The 24,541-nt window shown below is 35.1% G+C and overlaps 1 pseudogene across 1 annotated transcript; it reads left to right on the top strand.

The window, feature by feature from the left end:
• The first annotated feature begins 948 nt into the window (after positions 1-948).
• Positions 949-17,002, top strand: LOC145667795 (cytochrome P450 6l1 pseudogene; annotated as a pseudogene). Its single transcript, XR_014127916.1, has 3 exons — positions 949-1,192; positions 12,852-13,103; positions 16,777-17,002. The product of XR_014127916.1 is annotated as a cytochrome P450 6l1 pseudogene (transcript).
• The last annotated feature ends 7,539 nt before the right edge of the window (positions 17,003-24,541 follow it).

A 24,541-nucleotide genomic window follows, 5' to 3' on the forward strand; every position in this document is an offset into this window, starting at 1 on the left:
GGCAGAATATACTTCTAAATTATGCACAAGCTATTCAAGAAAAGGAAGAAGTATATGAAAAAAGGATATGTACATGTAATTTCTTTGCAGTTGATATACGTTGCTGTTTTGTTATAATAGAGATTCGTTGTCATAGCAATGAAGAGTAAATAAGATATAATTCCGGATCCATCATGTGTAAACTACATGCCCAATTTAAGGAATGAATTTGTTTAATCTGTGATGTGCCATAATAAAAGTAATATTTAAAATGCAATGTGTAAAATGTTTTATGGTGGTTTTCGTAGCCTTGCTTGTATAAAAATAAAGACTGCGGGCCTTTGAGTAACGAAGTTATATATATATATATTGGTGGTTCATCGCATAACTTTATTTTGAATAAGTGTCGTTATAAAATATCCCCATGTCAACGGCCAGGTAGTGCTTACACAGCTTTCGATAGTTGGTGCGACGTTCCTGGAGAGTTTTGGCATAGATCATATGAGCACACCCCTTTCTTCGTTTTACCAAACTCAAATCGCGGTTAATGATGGTGTGCACTGTCTTCGGTGATGCCAGTAGCCTGTTTGTGATACTCCTTTGTGACCAGAGCCCCGACTTCCCGAAATCTAGCTCGTGTGCGAATAGTGGTAGGCCGGGCTTGATTTATTTCCACCACAAGAATCATCCGACGCCTTGCTTTGCCTGCCAGGGGGTGTACTTTACATCGGGAAAGGCTGTTGTATAGCCCTCCCAATAATCACTTATTTTTGGCGGCATTTGTCCCGATATGCACTTACCATACCTGCTACGCACAGTCAATAGTCTAAGGTGTGACACACAACTGGGAGCTTTCTTCTCTTTTAGATTGGTGGTTCTGCACAAGGTGTGTAATTTCGCCACCATAGATCGGAAACTACTTCTGTAATATCTTACATCAACTAAAGTGCTATACTGTTAATTCCGAGAATGAACTCTTATTTTGTTGTAGATACATCAGATAACGTTCTTGCTGGCTCGTTGGCTGGAATATTTTTCGCTGGTTTCGAAACAACAAGTAACACTTTGGTACGTGCCTGTCACCTGCTTGCAATACACAGTGAGATCCAGGATAGTCTCCGATGTGAAATAGATGAGTTGCTCAGAAAATGCGAAGGTGCATTGACTTATGAAGGAGTACAAAGTCTTCAGGGACTTCACAAAGTAATATCAGGTATGTTAATCTTACAGAAGTATAAACATAACGGTTGAATCCAATATAATAGCAATAGTAATAAATGTTTATTTCAGTTTTAGAAGTAGTGATATCTCAGGTATAGTGTTATATCAAGATATAAATTTTTGTGCATTTAAAAGAAATGTGATTTATAAAAATGTTTGCTTTGTTGTTTCTACACTCAGACTTGCCAACATTTAAAATGTGAGCTCCATTTATATATATATACAGTGACGGATCCAAGAGGGGGTATAGGGGCTATAGCCCCTCCTTGACGCTCAGATATACACTGGATAAAATTGGCTTCAATCCTGTTTTACATTGGATAAAACGGCAAAATATGGTTTAGTCCCTCCTTTGATCATATCCTGGATCCGTCCCAGGATATCTATATATATATATATATATATATATATATATATATATATATATATGTTAGGGTGGTCCTTAGTTAAATTGATATTTTTTTTCGAATTTCTTGGCTCCCAACCCCTAAATTGGTTCCATGTCGAACCAATTAATCCATGAAAAAATTGAAGAATTCCAGAATATTTAACCGCTCCCCAACCGACCTAAACTTTTGAATGCATTTACAATATGTAGTATATGGCAAATTTTGGAATAGACCGTTGTAACTTTGAAAGGCTCAAGGGAAAGAAATCATAATTTTGGATAGAGGTAGTGGAGATACATCCACATCTGAAACTGAGTAGTACCAAAGTAGCGGCAATCTCGAAGTCCTTCATTTTGGATTTAGTCTCAGAATTTTAAATAGAAATGAGGTTGTGTGACATCATTTTCTGGTAGCTTTTTACCACAAATACACACCTGTGTTTATTTTCGACTTATCTCTGATCATATAATAGTCATTACCTTTATAATGACAGTTTAATATCCTTCAATATGGTCTTTTCTCATAGTTTACAGAAGTATTTAAAGAGGCACATAAAAGTAACAAGAAAACAATTATATATATTATCATATAATAGCACATTCTGTCCCAATGCACACCAACCTATGTTGAAATTATTTACATGAAGTACGTAAAAATACATCTTAATAAAGGTCTAAAATGACAATAATAATAAAGCTGAAGACTGTGAATTATTACTCAAATTCTATTACCTGATTAAACCAATTTTTTATCACCTGCATACTCTTTCCTGTGTTCACTGACGATCTGCAGTGTATCTTTTCCTTCACGTCCCTTGAATGCTCCCGTATTCTTCTATCAGTTTCACAGCTCTCTCTGCCACATCGTTAAGCAACATAATGTATTTCAATACCTGCAACCCACGTTGAAAGTTAGCATCTTGTTTCCAAGTAGATGTCATGTTTTTAGAAAATTTGTATCTACAGAAAATCTGCTTAAACGAAGTCCGAGAATTTTTTTTAACTGTTGATTTCTGCACTATTTATAGAGTATCACTTTACTTGGTTCTGTACATCATATTCTTCTGTACTCTCCGTTATATTAGAAACACTTTCTTTCATCACGTATTGCAGTACTTCATCATCAAATAATGTTAATAGTGCAGCTTTTGGTGACAGATACCATAAATAGTTAGCGAATCTTTTCACAGCACAATTACTAATTTCTGGTTCTACTTCCTTATATTCGATTAATTTATGTAAAAACCTGTAATTCAGGGATAAAGGGAACCAAACTTGTGAATAGAATCGGATAAGGAAAATGCATGGTCTCTTGATTCAATTCTTCTCTTTTCTCGTTAGTTCAAATTGATCTCGGAGAAGACTGTAGCAAGTCAAAAATACACGTTTATGGAAACATGACCCTTAAAGTTTGTTATTCTATCAAAATCGCTTCCTAGAATACTGGTATTTGTGCCATCTAGAGGTTAATTTGTTTAGCTACGTTTCTGTGAAAACCACCAGGTAGAGCTCGCTTCTTTCTCTCAATTCTCTTTTGAGCGACGATAACTCAAATTTTCCATTTTTTTTGAGTTGTTACACTCTTCCACTGGGTATGCGATATATAACCTTTGCCATCCACCGAGCATTGCTTACAGCTCCAGGAATGCGAAATGAAACTCTTTGTGGAAAGGTGCTGCCTAGGAAGATCATAACCATCCCATAGATCAACAAGAGAAACACTATAGAAAACATCATACCCTCTATGGTGTTTGTTTCGTATCTGTTGTTGTATAAATTACAGCATACTGGCACAGGCATCTGCCGTAACATCATGCAACCCACTTCTGCAATCACGTTGCTCGATGGATGACCTGGATTGCATAAACCTTTCAAACAAAATCACATCAGGTCCAAATGGTGATGTCGGCACGGTAGGTACAGTGAATCACAATCAAACTTTCTCTCAAGGTTTGTACAAGCGCCATTTATTCTGCTGATGTTGCCTGCAGTTGTATCAAAGCATAACGCTTGTATTTTGTGTTCTATGCCCCATTTCTTCAGTTCCGCAAAGAGCTGTAGCTTGTGCTTCTCTTGCAGATGATAGTATTTCTGGGATGCCTAATAATTATTCTTTGCCGTTAAAGTTACAAATATCGCTAGCCTGTCAACCTTTTCTATGTTACTTGCAGCTGGAGTACCCGCATCTTAAAACTTTAAACATTAGCGCATTCCGCTATCGTTACAGAAAATGACACACATGTATATTTATATTTTAAAGGTAAGAACTATTATGTGATCAGATATAAGTAAAAATCAAAAGACAGATGTGTATTTGCGATGAAAAGCTATTCCAAGATGATGTGGTACACAATCCCATTTATATTTAAAATGTTGGCTCTGAATCCAAGATGGCCGCCATCATTATACTACTCAGTTTCGGGTGTGGATCTACCTCTATTACCTTTTTTCAAAATATGATACCTTTCCTTTCAGTCGTTTTAAAGTTACAAGAGTATATTTCAAACTTTTGCCATATACTATATATTGTATATGTGATCAGATGTTAGGTCACTTGGGGGTCGGCTAAATATTTTTCAATTGAACCATTTTTTACATGGGTTAATAAAAACTGAATAAACTCCTGCGCAGCTTTGTAAGGACAGTAAAACACACATCTATATCTATCTATCTATCTATCTATCTATCTATCTATCTATATATATATATATATATATATATATATATGTATATGTATATGTATATCACCATCTCAGTGACCGAATGGATATCATGCTGAAGGAGGTAGGGGTTTTACTGACTGCTAATTAAAATTCTCTATCAGTACTATTAATAATATTAACAATACGCAAAACATCTCAATCTGTGTAATATGCCAATATTCCAACAACGATGATATAGTTTGGTACACTCTTTGTCTCTCGTTCCACAATATATATAGCTTTTGTTCTACAGCCCTTAACCTTAACCACGAACTGACCATCGAAGCACACTATCTACCCTCACCGTGCTACTTCTAATTTATAGTCTCCTTCCACTCATTCTTACCCTTCACTTTTAATTGCACCTACCCATAAAGGCTAATTAATACACCCTGAGTTACTATAATACATATTTTGATAATTCAAAGAAACCCTAGTCGAGCACTCGTTCTCTACATACATATTCAAATTTGTTCTCGACCTCTTACTCTAAACTGCCCCTCACATTCCAACTTTCTGTAAACATTAGCTTTTCGTTGCCTTCTTCCTACTCCCAGCCATCAATCTCAATAAGCTCTCTCTCTCAACTAAGAGGGAGGAGATTGGAAAGTAATGGTGAAAACAGCAATTTTTAATCTTGTGCGGAACACTTGACATCTTCATTATCTGTGTATTGTAGCTGTTTTATGACAAGTGAGAACTTGTGTAAAAACGTCACGTCTTATGTATTAGTGAACATTTTCAAAGCATTGGTGACCATCTTCCTCACGACAAAGAGAGCCCATCATGAAGATAAAAGGGAGTAGAATTGATATTCTAACTTACAATCAGACTAACAGCGCATAATAAACAGATTTTGTAGAAAATAGATAAAGTCGAACCCTTATCTTTTAATCAGACATAAATTCTTATAATTCCATAAATCTATTCTAGAGGAACGTCACGAGATATCTTCCGCACCAATTTCCATTTGATTCCAAACAATAAGAGTGAACTGAAAACCAATCTCAACTTCATTCAATTTCCCTTCAATCGCTGCACATTATAGGTTGACTAAGATTGATATGGATAGAAGAAGTCTAGAATAAAAACTCACCATACGTATACACTAGTGTCCAAAACTTAAGGACAAGTAGATAGAGCAATCTAAAATATTGCATACTTAATGAAAATGAATGAAAATCTTGCATTATATTGTCAGTGGTCTCTCGCATGTGCACGATGATGCATAGACTATCAGAAAGGCATAACAATTTGGAATGTTTTCAGTGAAAATTATTTTCACTGTATAAAAATGCTGTTTTTTTTTCCGAATCATGTGTCTTTCTGTTATTTTCTGTTTCATACTGTAGCAGTACTTGGTACGTATGGTTGATGCGACACAGTATGAAAAACTTACTATCGTCCTTAAGTTTTGCATACTAGTTTATTACTCGCTTTCTTTCAAACAATCATCAAATATCTTTATGAGGTGGTTTGAACTGTTCCTTACTGGCCATTTACACATTATGCGAGGTGTAACGGCCAGTAAAGTTCTATTTGATTTCTGGTAAAGTTGTATTTGATGGAAAATAGAGTTCAAAAACCAATTGAAATGCCAGTTTTCATCTCGCCCTGTTGCCTATTAAAACATTAAATCCAATCAATTAATATTTAACTGTCCAAGCAACAGCCGGAATGAAGAAAATTTGATTTATGTTTGGTTTGTGACAGAATATTTACTCTTTGTAATTTTTGGAAATTAGCTGTTTCTGGTGGAAGATTTTCGTTTGTAGGATTCTCTGGAAGACAATTTGTTGAGTTGTATTTCTTTTTTACTATTAATAATAATTATAGCGCTAATATTTGTACCGAAAGCTCGTAAAGATAAATTTCGAAATGTTTGGTTGCAGCCTCGGCACTTCCAATTAAATTTATCAATAACAACAGAGAAGATCCTAGTATTTCAATTCATGAATCTTCTCAGTTATGAAAGTTTAGTCGTGATTTCTTTTCGAGAATTCAAGTGTTCCTTTCTTAGAGAAAACATTAGTATATCTATCTATCTATCTATCTATCTATATATATATATATATATATATATATATATATATATATATATATATATATATATATATATATATATATATATATTATACTTGTATCAGATAGTGTGAGATTATTTTATATTTAACTCTCCTGTATCTTTTGAAAAGATTTCTTTATATTTAGCTTTTTCAGCTTATGTCTAACAAGTTCATCAAATGTTTCTTTGATCGTTCGGTACATTAATTTGAATTTAATTATTTTTTAAATAAATTTAATCGTATCTTTTAAGTTTAGAAATTAAAGTTTTGAAACTCCACAAAATCTGTATGTACTCAATAGTTTCTCTTAGGTTTACCTTACTAGCAAATGATCAGAAAAGCTGCATAGAGTGGAAAGAAAAATGTTGCAAGTATTTTTACTCTTCACTTCTGAATAATGCAATATTTTAGTTTTACGTCCCATGATTATGCGGCTAGGCTAAAGGAGACGGTGATTATGAGAAATGAATGAATTAGTGGAATGAAGAAAGGGGGAGGAAACGGGAGAACCCCGAGGAAACCCACGCACACGGTGCTTGTCCACCACAAAGTTCACATGGCAGGAATTGGGATCGAACTTCGGGCTCCATGCACCAGAGGTGAATGCTCTACCACTGAGCCACCGCGGCCCCCTCTTCACTTCTGAATGGACACTTAATGAAAGTTCTCACATGACAAGATAGGCGGTGTTTTTTTATCAGTTGTGAATTTGTTATAATAATAGTACCTACATTGACAAGTTCTATAATTTACTTTTAAAGCAAGGACTTTTCCAAAGTCTTTCAATCTTTACCTGCTCTGCGTGCTAGCCATCAACTTATATATATATATATATATATATATATATATATATATATATATATATATATATATATATATATATATATTAGAGTGGTCCAGAAACATATGGGAAAAAACGAAATTTGTTCAGGAGAACTTGGCACCCTCTAATTTTTTAACTTCCGATGTTAGTATTATTTTGGTACAATTTCAGCTTCCTAGTCCCAGTAGAGAATGGTGCTCAAGCACCTTTTTCCTTAGAAATATAGTAGGACCTCGACTATCTGATAGTTTTCGGGCTATTTCTCAGCGCCTACTCAACCGATTTGCACCAGATTTGAAGGGTAAGCTTCTATTGCTATCTAGTTTTGTTCCTTAAAATTAAAAACATATCGGTCGAATTAAAGCTAAGAAATAGCCTGGAAACTGTGTCGGATAAACGTGGTTTTACTGTATTTTTATAGGTGTACAGAAATGTTAATTGTAAAAAAGTTAACTTTTTTCACGCTATTATTTTTTTGAAATTTAGAAACGACACAAATTAGACAAGCATGTACATACAATAACATTTGTACAATTTACATACTATATTTAGCTACATTTATACCGGTGTATACCAACATGGAAAGTAAAGCAACACAAGTGACGTCCTCCGTGGTGGATTACAGAAAGACCAGGTCGATAGAATGAACTCAGTTATAAGTACAAAATAAAATTAAAATGCGCAAAGTAATGAACAACAAAGAAAACTCAAACAAAATATTTTATCGATCTTATCCTGATAAAACAGTGATTGCTTAACAGTTCCACAAAGTCCAATTCACAATTGCAAGGCATCTATGGCGGACTTTTTAGTTGTCTGTGTCGGAACTGCTTTCCGATTTGCCTCAACATCTTGCAGGAGAAACTGTTTATCTTCTTTGTCGTTTTAAAAGATTATTAAACTCCTCGAAAACCTTGGTCCCTCTTTCTGCGGTGTCATTCACGACTCGAAGTTGTTTCACTCGCTCTCTGCCCCCCAGATAATCTTTGTTCTTTTTCCATTCATCTGGCGGAAGGTTAAGAAATTCATCTCCAATCTGTAAACTGGAGGGAAGATTTGCCTTTCTACTGGTTGTACTCCTTCTTTGAGTAAGGTCGCATCACCTCTCACGTTCCTCTCTCTGGGCTCAGTTGTCATTCCTGGGACAAATTTGTTTTTTTTTTTTATATTCTGCCGTAACTTTGTCTGAGAACAAGGCGAGACCTACAAATTCATCAGAAATGTACCATAAATCACGTTCGAGGACTTTTCTTGTGACAATGCTGATCTCATAATCGATATCTTGATATTTCTGCAACTGGATCCACAAGTTCAGATCTCCAACAGAAGCTTCAGCTGCTAGTGCAGCTTGTATCCATACCTTGGTGTAGAGAAGGGCTCCGAACAGCACGAAACACTCAAGCTGGGTTTCATCCTTTTTTGGCAGCTTGACTACATCACACTGATCTCAAAAAAGGAAGATTCTCATTGCGTAGATTAACTTAGCCATCCACCGAGCGTGGTAAACTGGTCCTCGAGCTCTCCAATTAATTTGCTAGGGGGAGATCCTAGAACAAGCTTCGTCAGCTCGATGAGTTCTTGATAATCATCTTTGGATTGCAATTCCCTTTCGATAGTTTCCTTGAGGAACTATACATTTGAGAACATGAAAATTACACCTTCCTTCTGATATCCAATGGTCGAAAATTATCTCTCTGAACCTGGTCCCAAACCGCCTTGAATCTCTCGAAGATAGGAATGTCAGGTGAACTCGAGCAACCATAGCACAGGGTGAAGACTTTCGCCAAAATCATTTCCATCACGTGGTGACGACAAGCTAACCACAGAAGCTCTCGGCCAATCATATTTAAGAAGACCGCATACTCCATTGATATGACCTGTGTTCACAGGGGTGACGTTGAAACTCATGGCCTTCACTTTGTCCATTACGTTCTACTGTGTGATAAGGTCATCAACGATCTTGGTTTGATTGCACCCTGTCCCTGAATACAATTTTGGCACACCAAGAAGCTTCTCGTAACCATCGCCAGAAACAAGTACTGTCAGCCGGTCAATTTTTCCCCCATCGAAAATTTCAGGTAGATTTTTTCCATCACCGGGGGATCAAGAGAGGATATCCCGAAGAAAATTCTCTCTTCAGGGAATGCGGTCTTTTTTCTCTGGATTTTTTTCGCTCCCTGCGGACTGAGCTTCGTGAAAATAGATAGGATCCAGGGGCGCAACCGAGAGCTGCTGTTATCGGCACCATTAACCGGACCGCTTGTAGATAAGATGTTTTGTTTCGTTCCAGAGAGTCTGTTACTAACTGGGTGAAGATTTCGGGTTTTGTGACTTTTCCGTCCGTTTCTATCGTTTCAGGCTTAGACATCCAGCTGGTTTAAATTACTCATCCGAACTGGAAGAATTTTTGGAGTTTTCTTCATCTGTAAATCAAACATTGGAAGCTGCTGCTGTTGCTGATAATGTTGAAGCAATTCCTCTTTTTGCGTTCTTCTTCTTTGTTTCAACGCTGAAGAACTTGCTCCTGCTTTTGTACAAGTGCCTTGTCTTCTGCAGCCAAAAACATCGTAGGATCTCCCCGTTGTTCAAGGATAAAATCGCAATCAATCTTCCTTCATTTTCATAACCGTCAAGGTATCAGCGTTGGCGATATCAAAGAGTGGTTCCAATAACTTTACACACTCCAACTTCCTACTGCGCTGGGCTTCAGAATTGTGCCCTTTGTTTTTTTCAGCAGCAACGAATTCCAATGGATTTTTTTTATTTTTTCAACTACATATTTCTTCAGAGTTGTAGGAATTGCAATCTTAGACCACAACATCATCAATTCCTCGATTGTTGCCTGGCTCGCATTTCCCACCGAATTATTGTATGATACCTTTAGGTGATAATGGAACCGTTTTAAGACTTGCTTCGTAGTTGGGAGCTGTTTCAACCTTGATAGTGGCTCCAAGTCAAAGACACCAATCAGCGAAACTTCGTTGCTCGAGCGAGTTGATGCCATTTTGTGACAAGTTCAGAACGAAACACCATTAAGATCACTTCGAAAGAATGTTAAGTTGTATTTATAGTTTCGTCCGTAACTCAGTTTAACTTACTATAGCACAAACAAATGAACATAAATACTAAGCTAAGCACAGTCTTTGCCTGAAACTTTATTGGTTCTGATCCCAGGTCCCTATTATTCTTCCCCAATCTACACCAACAATACTTCTTCTTCTTCTTCATTCTTCATAAATTTTACAGCGTTTTCAAATTTTTTAAAAGTTTTGAAAACAAAAAGCTGTTTATCCAATATTTTCTTCAATGACTCGCCTGCTACATACTAAAGAAAGTAGTATACAAAAGATTAATTAGCATTTAGTAAGCATTATTCCTTATTTTGATCATTAAATAAGTAAACCAACGCAGATAACAGCAATATACAGTCCAGTGTTCCATTTAATAATTCCTAATAATAAAGCTTCTATCTAAATATTGAACACCTGAGTAAAGAACAGTAAACTTAACCATGTCTCATGTCTCACTAATTGTATGTGTATACCTTTTAATAGAATAAATAAGGAATGTCTCACGTATAAATGTAAAAACTTAGAGGGTGCCCCAGACTGTAGCATCAAAATGAATTTTTTGGACTACCCTAATATATATATATATATATATATATATATATATATATATATATATATATATATATATATATATATATGTGTGTGTGTGTGTGTGTGTGTGTGTGTGTGTGTGTATTGAAACGGCAGTAATAATTTTAATACATATTTACAGTAAAACACAATATAAGCTGTCATATCATGTAGGACTTTTCCTTTCAGTCGAAGATACATGATGTTGGTTTTTTATCCATTTAAAAATACAAATAGCTATCAAACAGCTGGATATACAGGTCATTGTTCACTGATCAGTTTATGTAGGAAGTGATCAGAGTTCCTGTCACAAGAACGCATTGCGCCCTACGGAATCAATAGAAAACTTGCTCTGTTGGCTACTACAAGCTGTGATTGCATGTAGCCAGCACCATACCTGAATCTCACAATTAGGTCGAACAACTAGATCCGTGACTTGCCAAATTATGTGATACGTTCGCGCAGTACTTGTTAGTATAGACTAATAATTACGTCATTAGCCCAGGACATGCGGTGTTTTCTGTGTCTTGTTAGTAATAGAGGGACTGTGTTTGGTAATTGCACATAGACACTAATGTATACGTCCAGCCATGTTGGATACGTGTTAGGTAGCTGCGATACTGATTTCTGCTGTCAATTAAGATAGTATAGCTGATCAGTTTCTTTAATAATAAGCTCGTCAAGAAAAGAGTTTGCGGAAGTAGTGAGATTTATTACCGCAATTCCTTTCCTTCTTTTCTTCAATGAATTCATTCCTACTAGTTATCACTGCGTTGTTGTATTTCCTTTATATACAGCGCTGTTATTAACTACATGTCGAAACTAATAACATACTCTAACAAGATGCTGTTGATCGTGATCATTAAGCACCTAAGTTGAATACTATTTTCTCCATGCGTAATCAAGAATCAGCATCTGAATGTTACCATTACTCTTGTATCAACTTTTATACCCGTTCAAACTCCATTAGTCTTTTCTTGTCCTTGTCAGTAGCACTTTGATTTGCCTTACTTTGAATCCAGATAGTCCAATTGAGATGCAACTATGCATTCCTAAACTGTTGAATCATATACACCCACAGGAGCACAATTTTCCAGGGAATATATTTAACTCTCGTGATTTTTGTCTAGAAAGTATTGTTTTCTATTTTAGCGTTGGAATAATTTTATATTACACAATATTGTATCGAGGAAATAGAATAATCTTGTAAATAAATTTATTTTAGTTCCAATAGCCATCGAGACTAGTGGGTCATGTGATCCTAAAATCCTGGATTTAATCAGAGAGATAGGCAGGTGCATTTCTATCGTTTTTGGAGTAGTTCGTTCAGCATCTTTTTTAATCCAACGAATATCTATTGATGTCCAGCGTGGCAACTTTTCGTCGGTTTTTGGCACCTTGGTGCCCGGAAGATAGCTCGAGGTGTTTCTTCTCTACTACAACATAAACAACTCAACGATAACATAATAACACATTTGTGAAAATATATTAAGTTGGAGTACTTATACAATGCGGTATTTAATGTATCTATATTAAAAGCCAGTGTTAAAAGGACATGATAGGCACATACAGAAAGCCGTAACTGGCATAGATATGGTGTTCGAATATGTTACATATTAGGAGAAACTTATTTGAAAAGTATGATCAGTATTAATTTCAAGAGATAGACATTGGGATATGATAATTCGATCAGAATTACTTTATTTTTAAACTTTTATTTCTTTTGAAACAATGAATATTTAGTTTTCACTACACATAGAACAATTTCTCTACAGTGTCATGTCAAGTTTTTTTTATTTCTGTATTTAGTAACGAAAATTTATCAGTTTTTTCTGTTAATGAATTCGATAATAAGCGTCACAAGAAAATAGTTTGCGGAAGTAGTTAGATTTGTTACCGTAATTCCTTTTCCTCTTTTCTTCACTGATTTCATTCCTACTAGTTATCACTGCGTTGCGATATTTCCTTTATTGACAGTGCTGTTATTAATTACATGTTGAAACTAATAACATACTTAATTTTTCTTTATAGAGGTTCTTCGGAAATACCCAACTGTTACCTTCTTTCCTAGAATATGCACCCAAACATATCAGATTCCAGGAGAGAAAGTGACTATTGAGAAAGGGACTCTGGTGTTAATTTCCGTTCATGGCTTACATACAGACCCTGAATACTTTCCTGATCCAGAGAAATTTGACCCAGAAAGGTTCAGTGAAGAAAAGAAAGCGACACTTAATCGCGACGTTTATTTGCCATTCGGAGCTGGTCCACGAATATGTCTTGGTAAGTCCAGTGTATATGTAAAGGAGTATAATACCAATAGATTTACCAACAGTAATGTGCACTCATGTCCAAAATTATTGTCGCATATCTATAAATATGTTGTTGTGGGGACATAATTTGATAACGAATTCACCCGGTAGTTCTTATAATGTTAGTATGTGTATAATCGGCAAAGACATGTATGTGGCAAATTTCATTTCAAAAGAGCAGTAAATAAGAACAATAAAACGAAAATAAAACTTTGTTGTCCATTTAGCAACATTTTATTTTGCTCATTCTAATTTTCGTATTTATAATTCGTTTATTATGAAATTTACCAGAAATATGCATTTCTCGATTATACACATAGTATCAGTATTAAAAGTACTCTGCAAAATTATTATCAAATTATATTATTACAAGAAGACAGTTATAGATATGCGAGAATCATTTTGGACATGAGTGTACATTAAGTATATATTAAAGGAAGTAATTGAAATGGAACTTAAAATTTACTCTTGTTTCAGACTTATTCTAAAACGTTGTAATAATTGTTACAGGTCTAATATACTTTGATACAAAATTAAACTCCTTATTTTAAAGCCTTCAAAATGGATAACCGACCTAACGATTGAAGTCCAGTGTTCCACAATTGAATCACTCGTTTGTGAAATCCGACTTTCCAATAAAACTCTATTTTTGATAAACTGATAAAATAAAGTTCTATGTCCTCAACTTTAGTTTGTCTTGCTTTCTAATATTTCTAACAGTTTCTCCTGGTTTCTCAGTCGGCTTTCTCTTGGTTTTTAATATTACGATAGCGGTATTTCTGTACAACGCAAAAGCCGGGTTTCTCTTTATATTAAAACTTTTTTGAATGTTATTTAAATCATAAAATGAAAATCTACTTTTCTGAATTATTCAGATTTCTCAAACGACGGATTCAATTATTCAAGTAAGTTTTGAAGTATTTAATTGATGAAAAACCACGATCTAAAATTTGCAATATATACACTATGTATATCCCTCTACTCTTAATGAAAATCAACTCATGTGCCAATTACAGCTAAATGAACAGTAGCTAAACACGAGCACGATTCCAATTGTTATTTTTATTAATTACTTACGTTACATGTTTCTCATTAACAACATATTCTTATCGTTCGTGTTTTATTTGAACTATTGAGTCTTTCTAAATATTTTTGATTCATCTTAAGATGTAGATGAATTCGATATTGCAGTGAATATATAAAATTTCACAAGCAACTAATGCAAAATATCTATCTAATTAACGAGAAAGAAGATATATTTTGGAGATGTTTTAATCTTTTTAATACATCATTCTTTTTCATGTTTTCTAAATGCAAAATAATCATAAGAAGATCTTCTAGTCAACTATCAATACGAAAGCGTCATCTTGCTCTTAAAATTAATTTCAATTAATTCTAATATTTCTAAATCCAAATATTAAGCGAAGAAATATTATGGTATACTGCTCAAATAAAATAGTGTAAAAATATTATTTAAAAGTATTATGTAATGCATGAATCATATGTTTATATATCTTTAAGACGTTTCGATATGTATTCACTATGACTTCAGTGTAGGATCAGGATCGTATTTTAAGAGGGGTGCAGGCCCTTATCCAGGGGGGTGTAGGTGGCCGGGAACGCCTAAATTTTTACTGGCTCCCTAAAAGTTTCAAGGTGGGCTTGCAAATAAATTATAATGTGGTGATGAACTATAATACGTTTTGATCGGGCCTCTCTAAATTCTACCGCCCCCTACCTTTTTGAGCTGTCTACGGGACTGGAGTTATCCATATTTATTTATCAATTCTATGAAGTAGTTTAAATTTAAGAGTTCTATGGGAGCAAACAACAGTAAACTAAAGTAAGCTATGAATGTCTTGAAAAGATATGATTGTTTTATATGCAATTTTGATGTATTCATATTACAATGCAATTTTGAGAAATGATCTGCCCAATATGTGTTAACCCTTTTATTTAGGACTAACTGTAGAATGAACATTGTGAAACTTCAGTTTGTTTTTATTAGTTACCGTATTCATCTAACGTTTACTATAATGCTCAACAATGCATACTGATATCGGGTGTTAGGAGCACAAAAGATTCAAGTACAGTTATGGTAGTTGTCAAAAAATGGAGAAAAATGTAAGGTCCTTTGGCTCATATTGTGTATTTTAAATACTTCTAAAACGTGAGGTCGCTTGGGGAACAATTCAATATGATTAAATTTAGAATATAGATTTAATTTGAGATATTTTAGGTGAGAGACAAAAATATAAATTTGCACGTAGAATAGATTATTTAAAGATAATTTTTAAAGCAAGGAGCGTCTTTTAAACTGCTAAACATTCTATGCACCTTTGTATTCTCAAATGATAGAATCAACTACTTTTGCACAGTTTCTGCTGGTGTTCAAATATTTGCCATGGTGTGAGATAATTTTTTGTAATCTTCCTCAGAGAAACCATTTCTGACGTCACGTAGTAGACATCACCATTGATTGTTGTCTCCTGAGGTACGAAGTCAACAAGAAAAATACCTTATCTCTTCTAGGACACGGTCGCCATGGTTGTGTGGGCTCAGAAAAGAACTAAATTTCACTTTTGTTGGAACGTTTTGTGTAACCATTCCAAACGACTACTACTTGCATTTAAAAGTCATGTAGATTCCATGTCTCGTACCCCGTCACAATATTGGGCAACAGTTTGATGTCTTTGTTATGTTATCAAATAGGGAAGAATCAAAGCCCTGCGACTTTTCTTTGTCTCGATTTTCTCTGTAAGTAACTTGAAAACAAATGAAAACACAAGTTCCTGAAGCTAATGTTTATGACCCTGGGGTTGTGTAAATACTTGAATGTGACACTTACGGAAATAGTGAATCATAGACTCTAAAATACACAGAATGTCTATGTTGATTACAGACTGCTGATACGAGCGTCCTTTGTAACGCACGTTATTCAGGCTTTCCTTAAACAATCTCAATCTCATTCATTTATGATGCGCTGCATCGCTCATGACATTATGATTATATATATATATACAGATATGTCGGTTTCAGATTGCTTGTTGTCAAGAAACTGATAACTGACCTTATTTCACAAGCAGTGGGTCCTTCATCCTAAAACTTTCATCATCCTACAGTGTAAATTTCTTACAAATGGTGTCTGGTGATATGCAGGGCATACTAGTAGTGAAGATGCGTGTTCAAAAAGGGAAATAACTTTGTGCTATTCGAAGTTATTAAGAAACGATCCTAACTTGGAAAATGCTCCTCATATGTAAAATTTTGCAATATATGTCTACAAGTAATATCTATGAAATTTGTTAGTAAACATTTGAAATGCTCCAAAGTTGAATCAGAAATTAAAGTAATTATTTTACTATAATCGTATAATATCATCAATATCGTGATTGTGAAGTACTTTAATGAATCTGGAACAAGAAATATAGGAAGATCTTTCATCACTGTCTTTCTGTTTTCGATAAGTACACTAAGCAAATATGATAGAAACTGTTTCAACAGAATTATAAGTTTAATTGCAATAGTCAGAGAAGACACTTTATCTTTGTAATATTTGTATACGAAAACTTTTAACGAAATGACAATTTACTATTGTTTCACTTATTTTATTATAACATGCTTTTATTATTGTTATTTAACAGGTAGTCAACTCGCTGTGATGGAGTTAAAAATTGCTCTTATTTACATTCTGGCTCATTTTGAACTTCATCCTTGCAAGCACATTCCAGAGGAGCTAGGCCTCAATCCAAAAGGGCTCTTTGCTAGTCCTAAGGAAGATCCATGGGTTATATTTGTAAGGAGGAAGGATAATATCAAACCAAAAATATAAAATTTATCATTATTGAAAACCCGCTGCTTACAACTAGATATCAGCTTTTTTTTTCTTTCATGTAATTTTGCGAAAAAAAGCTACTTACTCAGGAAAACAATACTACTATTATTTCGTTCTATGCGGAACTTGTATTTATCTAATGAATACTGTAACACCTATATTTATGATGAAGAAATTTTAATAAACAAATAACAAAGTCAAAGTATATTTTATGAAAACGTGATTTTATGATGTCTGAAAAGTATTGAACCGTTGAAGATCAAAGCTGAAAATGTGTTTAGTGTTATTTGAAAATAAAATAATGAGAAAAAGCATATCCAGTTTCTATGCACTATTTTTCAGGCAACACAAAAATCTCATTGCTATACAACCTGTGTTACTTCTCGTCAAAAAATTGTGAAACTTCATTTACTCAGATCTCTTCTGAAATTAACATAACATCAACCAGGCCGTTCTACCAAGAATAGAACGCAATAATTGTCTTACGTGCTAGGTGTGGACTATGTGGTGGATTCATAAAAGTTTTCCAGCCAAGTTCTTTCAATTTCTGGTGAGTTGCTAAAGATGAATAAAGATGTATAAAATATGGTGTTGTGCGTGTGGACGACATCCTTTCTGTTGACCAGTTCCAACAGTTTGGTTTTAATTGCTATATGCAGTTTCACGCTTCAACCACTGTCTTATTCACACTTGTTGTGGTAGGTTATCCACTTTTCATTCCTTGTGATCAATCGTTTCAGAGAAAACTGGAGATCGTGTTGTTTCAGTAGAGATTAACAGCTTCAAATTCGATCGAATATCTTTGAGTTTTGTCCGATCTCGTTTTCAATTTTGTAGGAATACACCCAGTTTAGCTGTGATTGATCACACACTGTGAAGAGCATTTCGGAGATTGAATTGTCAAGAAAGAAAGCGACTTAATCATTTTTCACTGTTGATTTCCCATAAACAACACAACTTTGTTCATTTTCCTGCGCCGTATTTGTTATTTTATCTAAATATAATTTAAAATGTAGTTTAGTTTCATGGAAAGTTTAGTCAGTTTTATATTTTAAGTTTGAATATAAGAATTGCAACAAACCTTGCACGTCTACTAACTAGTTCAACTGTCAGCTGTCGAATAACATTATTCCTCACAAACTACGACTCATATAGTCTAGATTTTGAGACACCATTGTCATCTCTTGCGCAAAGTACTCACTGTTTCTGAGGTATTTTGTGTTTTGTAATAATAGGTAAAATTTACTACAGGGTTCATTATGAAAGTAATGAGCATGATGCTACCCTGACTCAACAATCCACCGCAGCCCGCGCTGCCGGCGCGGAAAAAGTAGTGGGTGGTCCGTCCTTCCAAACGCGCCCGGAGTCAGTCTGCTGCGAGCAGTGACAGCGTGTGAATGTCGATCCGCGTGAAGCACGTTTTTACAATTGTAACACGTGTGGCTAATCTCATATTTATTCGTTTTCCCACAATTGTTTTACTATTTCGTTTTATATCATTTAAAACAATTTTTATATTTTTCCTGTTATGATGACATCATGTGATTTAATACTAGACCTATGCCAGAAGTAGGAATACAATCAATTCAAATTCATTTAGATTTAATTTACCAAATTTTTTTGCAGACTAATCAATTTTCCCTATCTTGAAAACATTATTTATATAATTTCGTAACTAATTTTTATTTATAACAGTTAAATCAACCTCTCGAACTAAATGAAATATGAAATTATTTATTTAACTATATTCCATATGTTGCGGTGAGCGTTCCCTTGTTTATACAGTTGTAGCCCCTTTAGCACCAGAATTAGTAAATATTGCGTTTAGGATTACGAACTGCTTCAGCAGATTTTAAATGAATCGGACACTTAAGTTTTAACGGTATGTGGAAAATTGATTTTTTTCAATGTTAGCTTCGACTTTTATATACATAAATAGATGAACGTATTAAAGAAGTGTTTCCTTGTTTTAGGCATAAATTATTGCCTAATATATGACAATTTACACATTGTGATGCGAGAAACTAAGCGACTGAGTGTTCTATGCATGATCCATCTTTAGCGGTAAGATTAGAACAATATAAGCATTGATATTAAGAACTTACTTGATTGCATTTTAATGGTTGATAATTATCGGTGGTGTTGACAGTATACTTTTCTTCAAATATGAAAGATACATTTACAGTATTTTTTCCTGATATTTACGTAGTGAACATAATGCTCGTGTAAGGAAATTTACAGCCTCCCTCTTTCAAACCTAATACCGGTTACCTGCATATCTCGTAATAGTATATCAGATTAATTCCGTAGTACAAATTTTGCAGTATATTTTCGATTAGTTAAATTAACCTAATAAGCAATGTGAAACAGAGAGATCTTGGTTATTTCAAAATTTTCTGTAAAATATATCTTAGGAGCATGAGTATTTACTAGTTGATTTTTGCATGTCGTTTTATTTCAAATCAGTATCGTATTCCAAATTATCTGAAATGTTAATGATTCAACAAATACATACAGTCAATCATTTCTTACGGTTTCGAATCGCAGTTCTCTTTTGCTTACTGTTTTTTCCTGATCAAATCTAAAATAGCAGTATAATTCTTCAATAATAACATTTCTTTCTATTTCTGATTACCGGTAAAATATGAACTTTGCAAGATATGTGGCCTACGATTATTTTATTGATATAATTGTATTTATGAAAATAATAAGAATAATTGAAGAATTTCTTCGTGAAATAAAAATGTAGTTAATTTTTAATGTATGAAAAATGAATAATTTATTAAATAAAAGAATTGTGACAACCTAACGTAGGACAATTTTCCCAAAGGTATGTATGAAACATGTTAATAATTGAATGGCCACTGCAAAGAAAATCTGTACCTATAATTACTATAAATTTTTCCTTCTTGCTCACATGATTATCTGTACAATTGAATAATACGTAAATACTATGAGTTTTGAATGTTGTATCAAAATACATAACTATTCTCTGTTTCGACTACATTATTTTGCAATAATTTTAAATCTCTTGAAAATTGTGCATACTTAAAAATCTCATTTATATTTTTACCTTTTGAAAATCTATAAACTAATAATTTCTGTAACTTCTGTTATGAAATAGCAAAAGCAGAATTTACTGATTTTAATGAATTTCGACTGTCACAATAAAAATGGTATTTTATTAATTAAATTAATTAATAAATTAATAATTAAAAAAATAATATTAATTAAAAAAAGGAATTATATTATTTATTAAACAGCATTGATTCAGTTTTATATAACAATTTGACATTCTTAAACAGCTATAGAGTACCCACTAAGATGTGCCTAGATAGGTAATTGAACATTGTAATAAATTTTATCTTACATTTTTTTCATTTAGTCAGATTGCACAATTAGGCCTATTTTCCTTTTGCGGTAGTTACTTTCCGTTACCGCTGGCGACTTATCTCTTGTAATCAATTAATGGTATTACTTTTCGATAGTAGAAAGCTTCTACTTCACACGGCGCGATGGAGGGTTCTCTCAAACAACGCTACGCCATACAATTTTGCGTCAAGTTGGGTAAGAATGCTACGGAAACTTACCAGATGCTGAAAGAGGCCTACAAGCAGAAGCGTTTGTCAAGATCCGAGGTCGGAAAATGGCACAAGTCGTTCAAGGAGGACCGGGAGGAGGTCGCCGACGAGCCCCGTTCTGGACGCTCAACAAAGGCCAGGACCGACGACAACGTTAACCGTGTGCGTGAAGTGTTGCGCTCAGACCGGCGTGTGAGCATTCAACAAATCGCGGACACCCGAGACATGTCAAAATTTGCGGCACATGGGATAGTGACGGAGGACCTGCAAATGCGAAAGGTCTGTGCGAAGCTTGTGCGAAGGTGTTGACGAACGAACAAATAGAACTTTGAGTTTTGCGCTGCAAGGAGTTGTTGGTATTGTGTGAAAGTGATCCGGACTTTTTAGACTCGGTCGTAACTGGAGACGAATCCTGGATGTTCGAAAACGATCCAGAATCCAAAAAGCAGAGTGCGGAGTGGCACACCTCATCCCCCCGCCCCAAAAAGGCGCATATGAGCAAATCCCGAATCAAAACCATGCTCATTGTCTTCTTCAACGTTCTAGGAATCATCCATTTCGAGTTTGTGCCACCAGGACAACCTGTCAACGCAGGATTTTATCTAGGAGTACTCAAGAGACTGAAACGCAGGGTAGCCCGCGTTCGAAGTAACATCAAAGACTGAATGAAACTATACCACGACAATGCACCAAGTCACAACGCCTTCACCGTTGTCGACTTCCTGGCCAGGAGCAGAATCCCAGTGGTCCCCCATCCCCATATAGTTCTGACCTGGCTCCTAGTGAGTTTTTTTGTTTCCCCGCTTGAAGAGACACCACAAAGGAAAACATTGGGACTCCGTGCAGAACATTCAAGCCCATGTTACAAGGTTTTTTGAAAGCCATTCCAGCCGAGGACTTTAAAGATGCTTTCCAGGCGTGGAAAACACGTCTCCAGAAGGGTATCGATGCAGAAGGAGAGTATTTTGAGGAATTTTAAAGATTTTTAACAATCGGAACAATAAAACAGTTTTTCTAAAGCAATGCTCATTACTTTCATAATGAACCCTGTATTTCTGAACAAGTTGATAACAGAATGAATTGTAAAGTAAATGAAAACGCAATACATATATTTGGGTCATTGGTTTGAAAAAAATGAATTAACAACACAAAAAGTAAGTTATAAAAGGCATTTTTAAGTTTAAACGAAATATGAAGCATATGAAGTAAAGTTCCTTTTATAAACGAAGGAGAATCAAATGAAAACCTTAATAATTTATTATAAATTGCAAATGCTGTGCTATTGCTTTGAAATTTGCAATATTGTTTCTAACAGCATTCGCTTTCTTCAGTAATCGGCAGAAGAGTTTAGTCAAAAAAGCGCCAGCACAGGAGCAGTTTCAAGATGACAGCCCCACTGTCCACATGCACCGCATTAGAACAGCGTTCAGTGATCCGGTTTTTGAGTAGTGAAGGTGTGAAACCAACTGAAATTCATCGCAGGATAGCAGCAAGGTATGATGATTCGTGTTTGTCCCTGCAGCAAGTATACGAGTGGTGTAGGAAGTTTAAAATTGGTGTAACATCTATGGAGGATGCTCCTCAACCGGGATAGGCTCACCGCGTAGTGACCGACGACAATATTGCGCTAGTGGAACAGCTTGTAAAGGACAGCAGGCGTATTACCCTGAAAGAAATTGCAACAATAATGAAGATTAGCTTTGGTTCATCTCAACACATTGTGCATAATGTTCTAAATTTCAATAAGGTATCAGCAAGATGGGCTCCACGCCAGTTGGCTGCTGAATTGAAAGATCGTCGCGTCGACGGCTGTGAAGAATTTTTGCGTCGTTTCAGCGCCGAGGGTGATGCATTTCTGGACAGGATTGTTACAGGTGATGAAACCTGTGTTCACTATCATCAACCAGAAACCAAGAAAGCGAGCAAGGAATGGCGGCATAGGTCTTCTCGAAAACCAAAATATTCCGCACTCAACCATCAGCAGGAAAGGTTACTGTCACTCTCTTTTGGGATTCTAATGGAATAATTTTGGAACAGTACATGGAAAAAGGAATGACAGTAGCCAGTGCCTTTTATTCAAACATGCTGGAAAATCAACTTCGGCCTGCAATCAGTGGTAAACGGCAAGGACTTTTGTCCTCAGGAGTACTCCTACAGCATGACAACGCCCGACCGCATACTGCCCGTTTGACCGTTGAGACTATCGATGACATCAAATTTGAGTGTCTCATTCATCCACCCTATTTTGCCCCCGGTGACTTTCATTTGTTTGGACCACCCAAAGAAGCGATGGGCGGCAAACATTTCTATAGTGATGAAGATGTGAAAATGCGGTGCACGAGTGGCTACAATCTCGATCAAAAGAATTCTTCCACCGAGGTATTCATGCACTTCCGAAATTGTGGAATACTTGCATTGAACGTCAAGGGAGCTACGTTGATAAATAAGAGGTAAGATTTCCTTTTCATTGTTACATTCTAACATTTATTGCACTTTTAATGTTTTCATTTGATCCTTCCTCGTACATTGTCAGATCTCTTCCAGTCAATTTGGGATTTTTATCATTTTTTTAAAAAAATGGTAGAATGTGTCAATAATTTTCACCATTTGAATAATTTTCTCGCAGTTAAATATTGCGAAACTAACACATTTTCTCGTTATATTACTTGAATTGCTCCACTTGCAAGGCCGGTTGCAGGATTTTCTTACAGCGGGTGCGCTATTAACTACCACTACATTTGAATTAAATTTGAATGTTTTTAATACCTTTATACATCTGTGGTGTGAATGAGAATTATTCTTTTGCTTGGTGATTTGTTCTCCTTCAGTCTCTAGAAAATCGACTTAAAATATTGCTTTTGCAAAACACTACCTTCTTTTAAGCTCCAATCGGAAAAAGACGGCGTAAAGTTACGGAGTGTTGTTATTTTCACTGCTAGCTCCTCATTTTAGATAGTGTATATTTTCAACGAAGAGGTGGCTGCACATGCACCGAAGTACCTCTCGTAAATCTGACTCTATCTACTTGTTATGAACAATGGTTGATTTTCAGTGCAAAATTCATTTCATAACTCTTTAAAATGAGCATAAACATAAAGATTTTGTACACATTCTTTGTCGTGCAACAGTTATACGTTTTTCACAGCATGTATTATGGTTTTCATCTTCGTTTTCTCGTTTATTTCTCCATGAACAATATTAACACTTACAAGTATATACGCTCTCGAATCCGAGAAGAATGCCGGAAACATAATTTTCCTCTTTCAATAAAATGATAACGTAAAAATTAAGAAACAGTTCGTTACCCTCCTTCAAATTAGACCCATTTATGTTTAGGTCTGGAATAACAGTGTTTTATAATTTAACTGACTTCTCTATGAAGTAGCTAATGTCTTGTTTTTCTTAGAACTAACGTCTTGTTTTCAGATAGTATGCAGTGGCACTAACGGGTAACTTTTGTTTGTCTCTCTCCTCTACAAACCAGCCACTAACTTATACTAGGTATTACCTTCAACTCATAGAAAAAACGGGATTTTCAATATGGAATATTCAGTCTGACTCTTTGTCATTCTTTTTTGGATAATATGAAATTGACAATAACGTTAATTGATGAGTTAATAACGCGAAACAAGATTTGACAGACACGGTTTTAACAGATTTATTTGCGCTTATCTTGAAATTAAAACTGTTTCCCAGTTCTACAACTCGCCATGTTGGCAACTTCTATAAATAAACGTGAACGCCATTTCATTAGTTCTCTCATCACTTCGAAACAACTGAATAGATTTTTATAAATCCATCTTTATTGTCAGACCCACAAACAGCCCTGGAGGCTTCAGTGGCAAGCTTGACAAATCTGTCTACAGGATGTGTGTGGCAAGGAATGTTGATGATATCCAGTTGATCAACCTTGAGAGGAATTTCCCCTTTCAACATCCTATTGATCTCACTGCTTGTTATGTTTCTTGTTATAGGTGGCTCGGTCACTTCGCA

Source organism: Thermobia domestica, chromosome 13 (genome assembly GCF_964235325.1).
Source record: "Thermobia domestica chromosome 13, izTheDome1.hap1.1, whole genome shotgun sequence".
NCBI lineage: Eukaryota > Metazoa > Arthropoda > Insecta > Zygentoma > Lepismatidae > Thermobia > Thermobia domestica.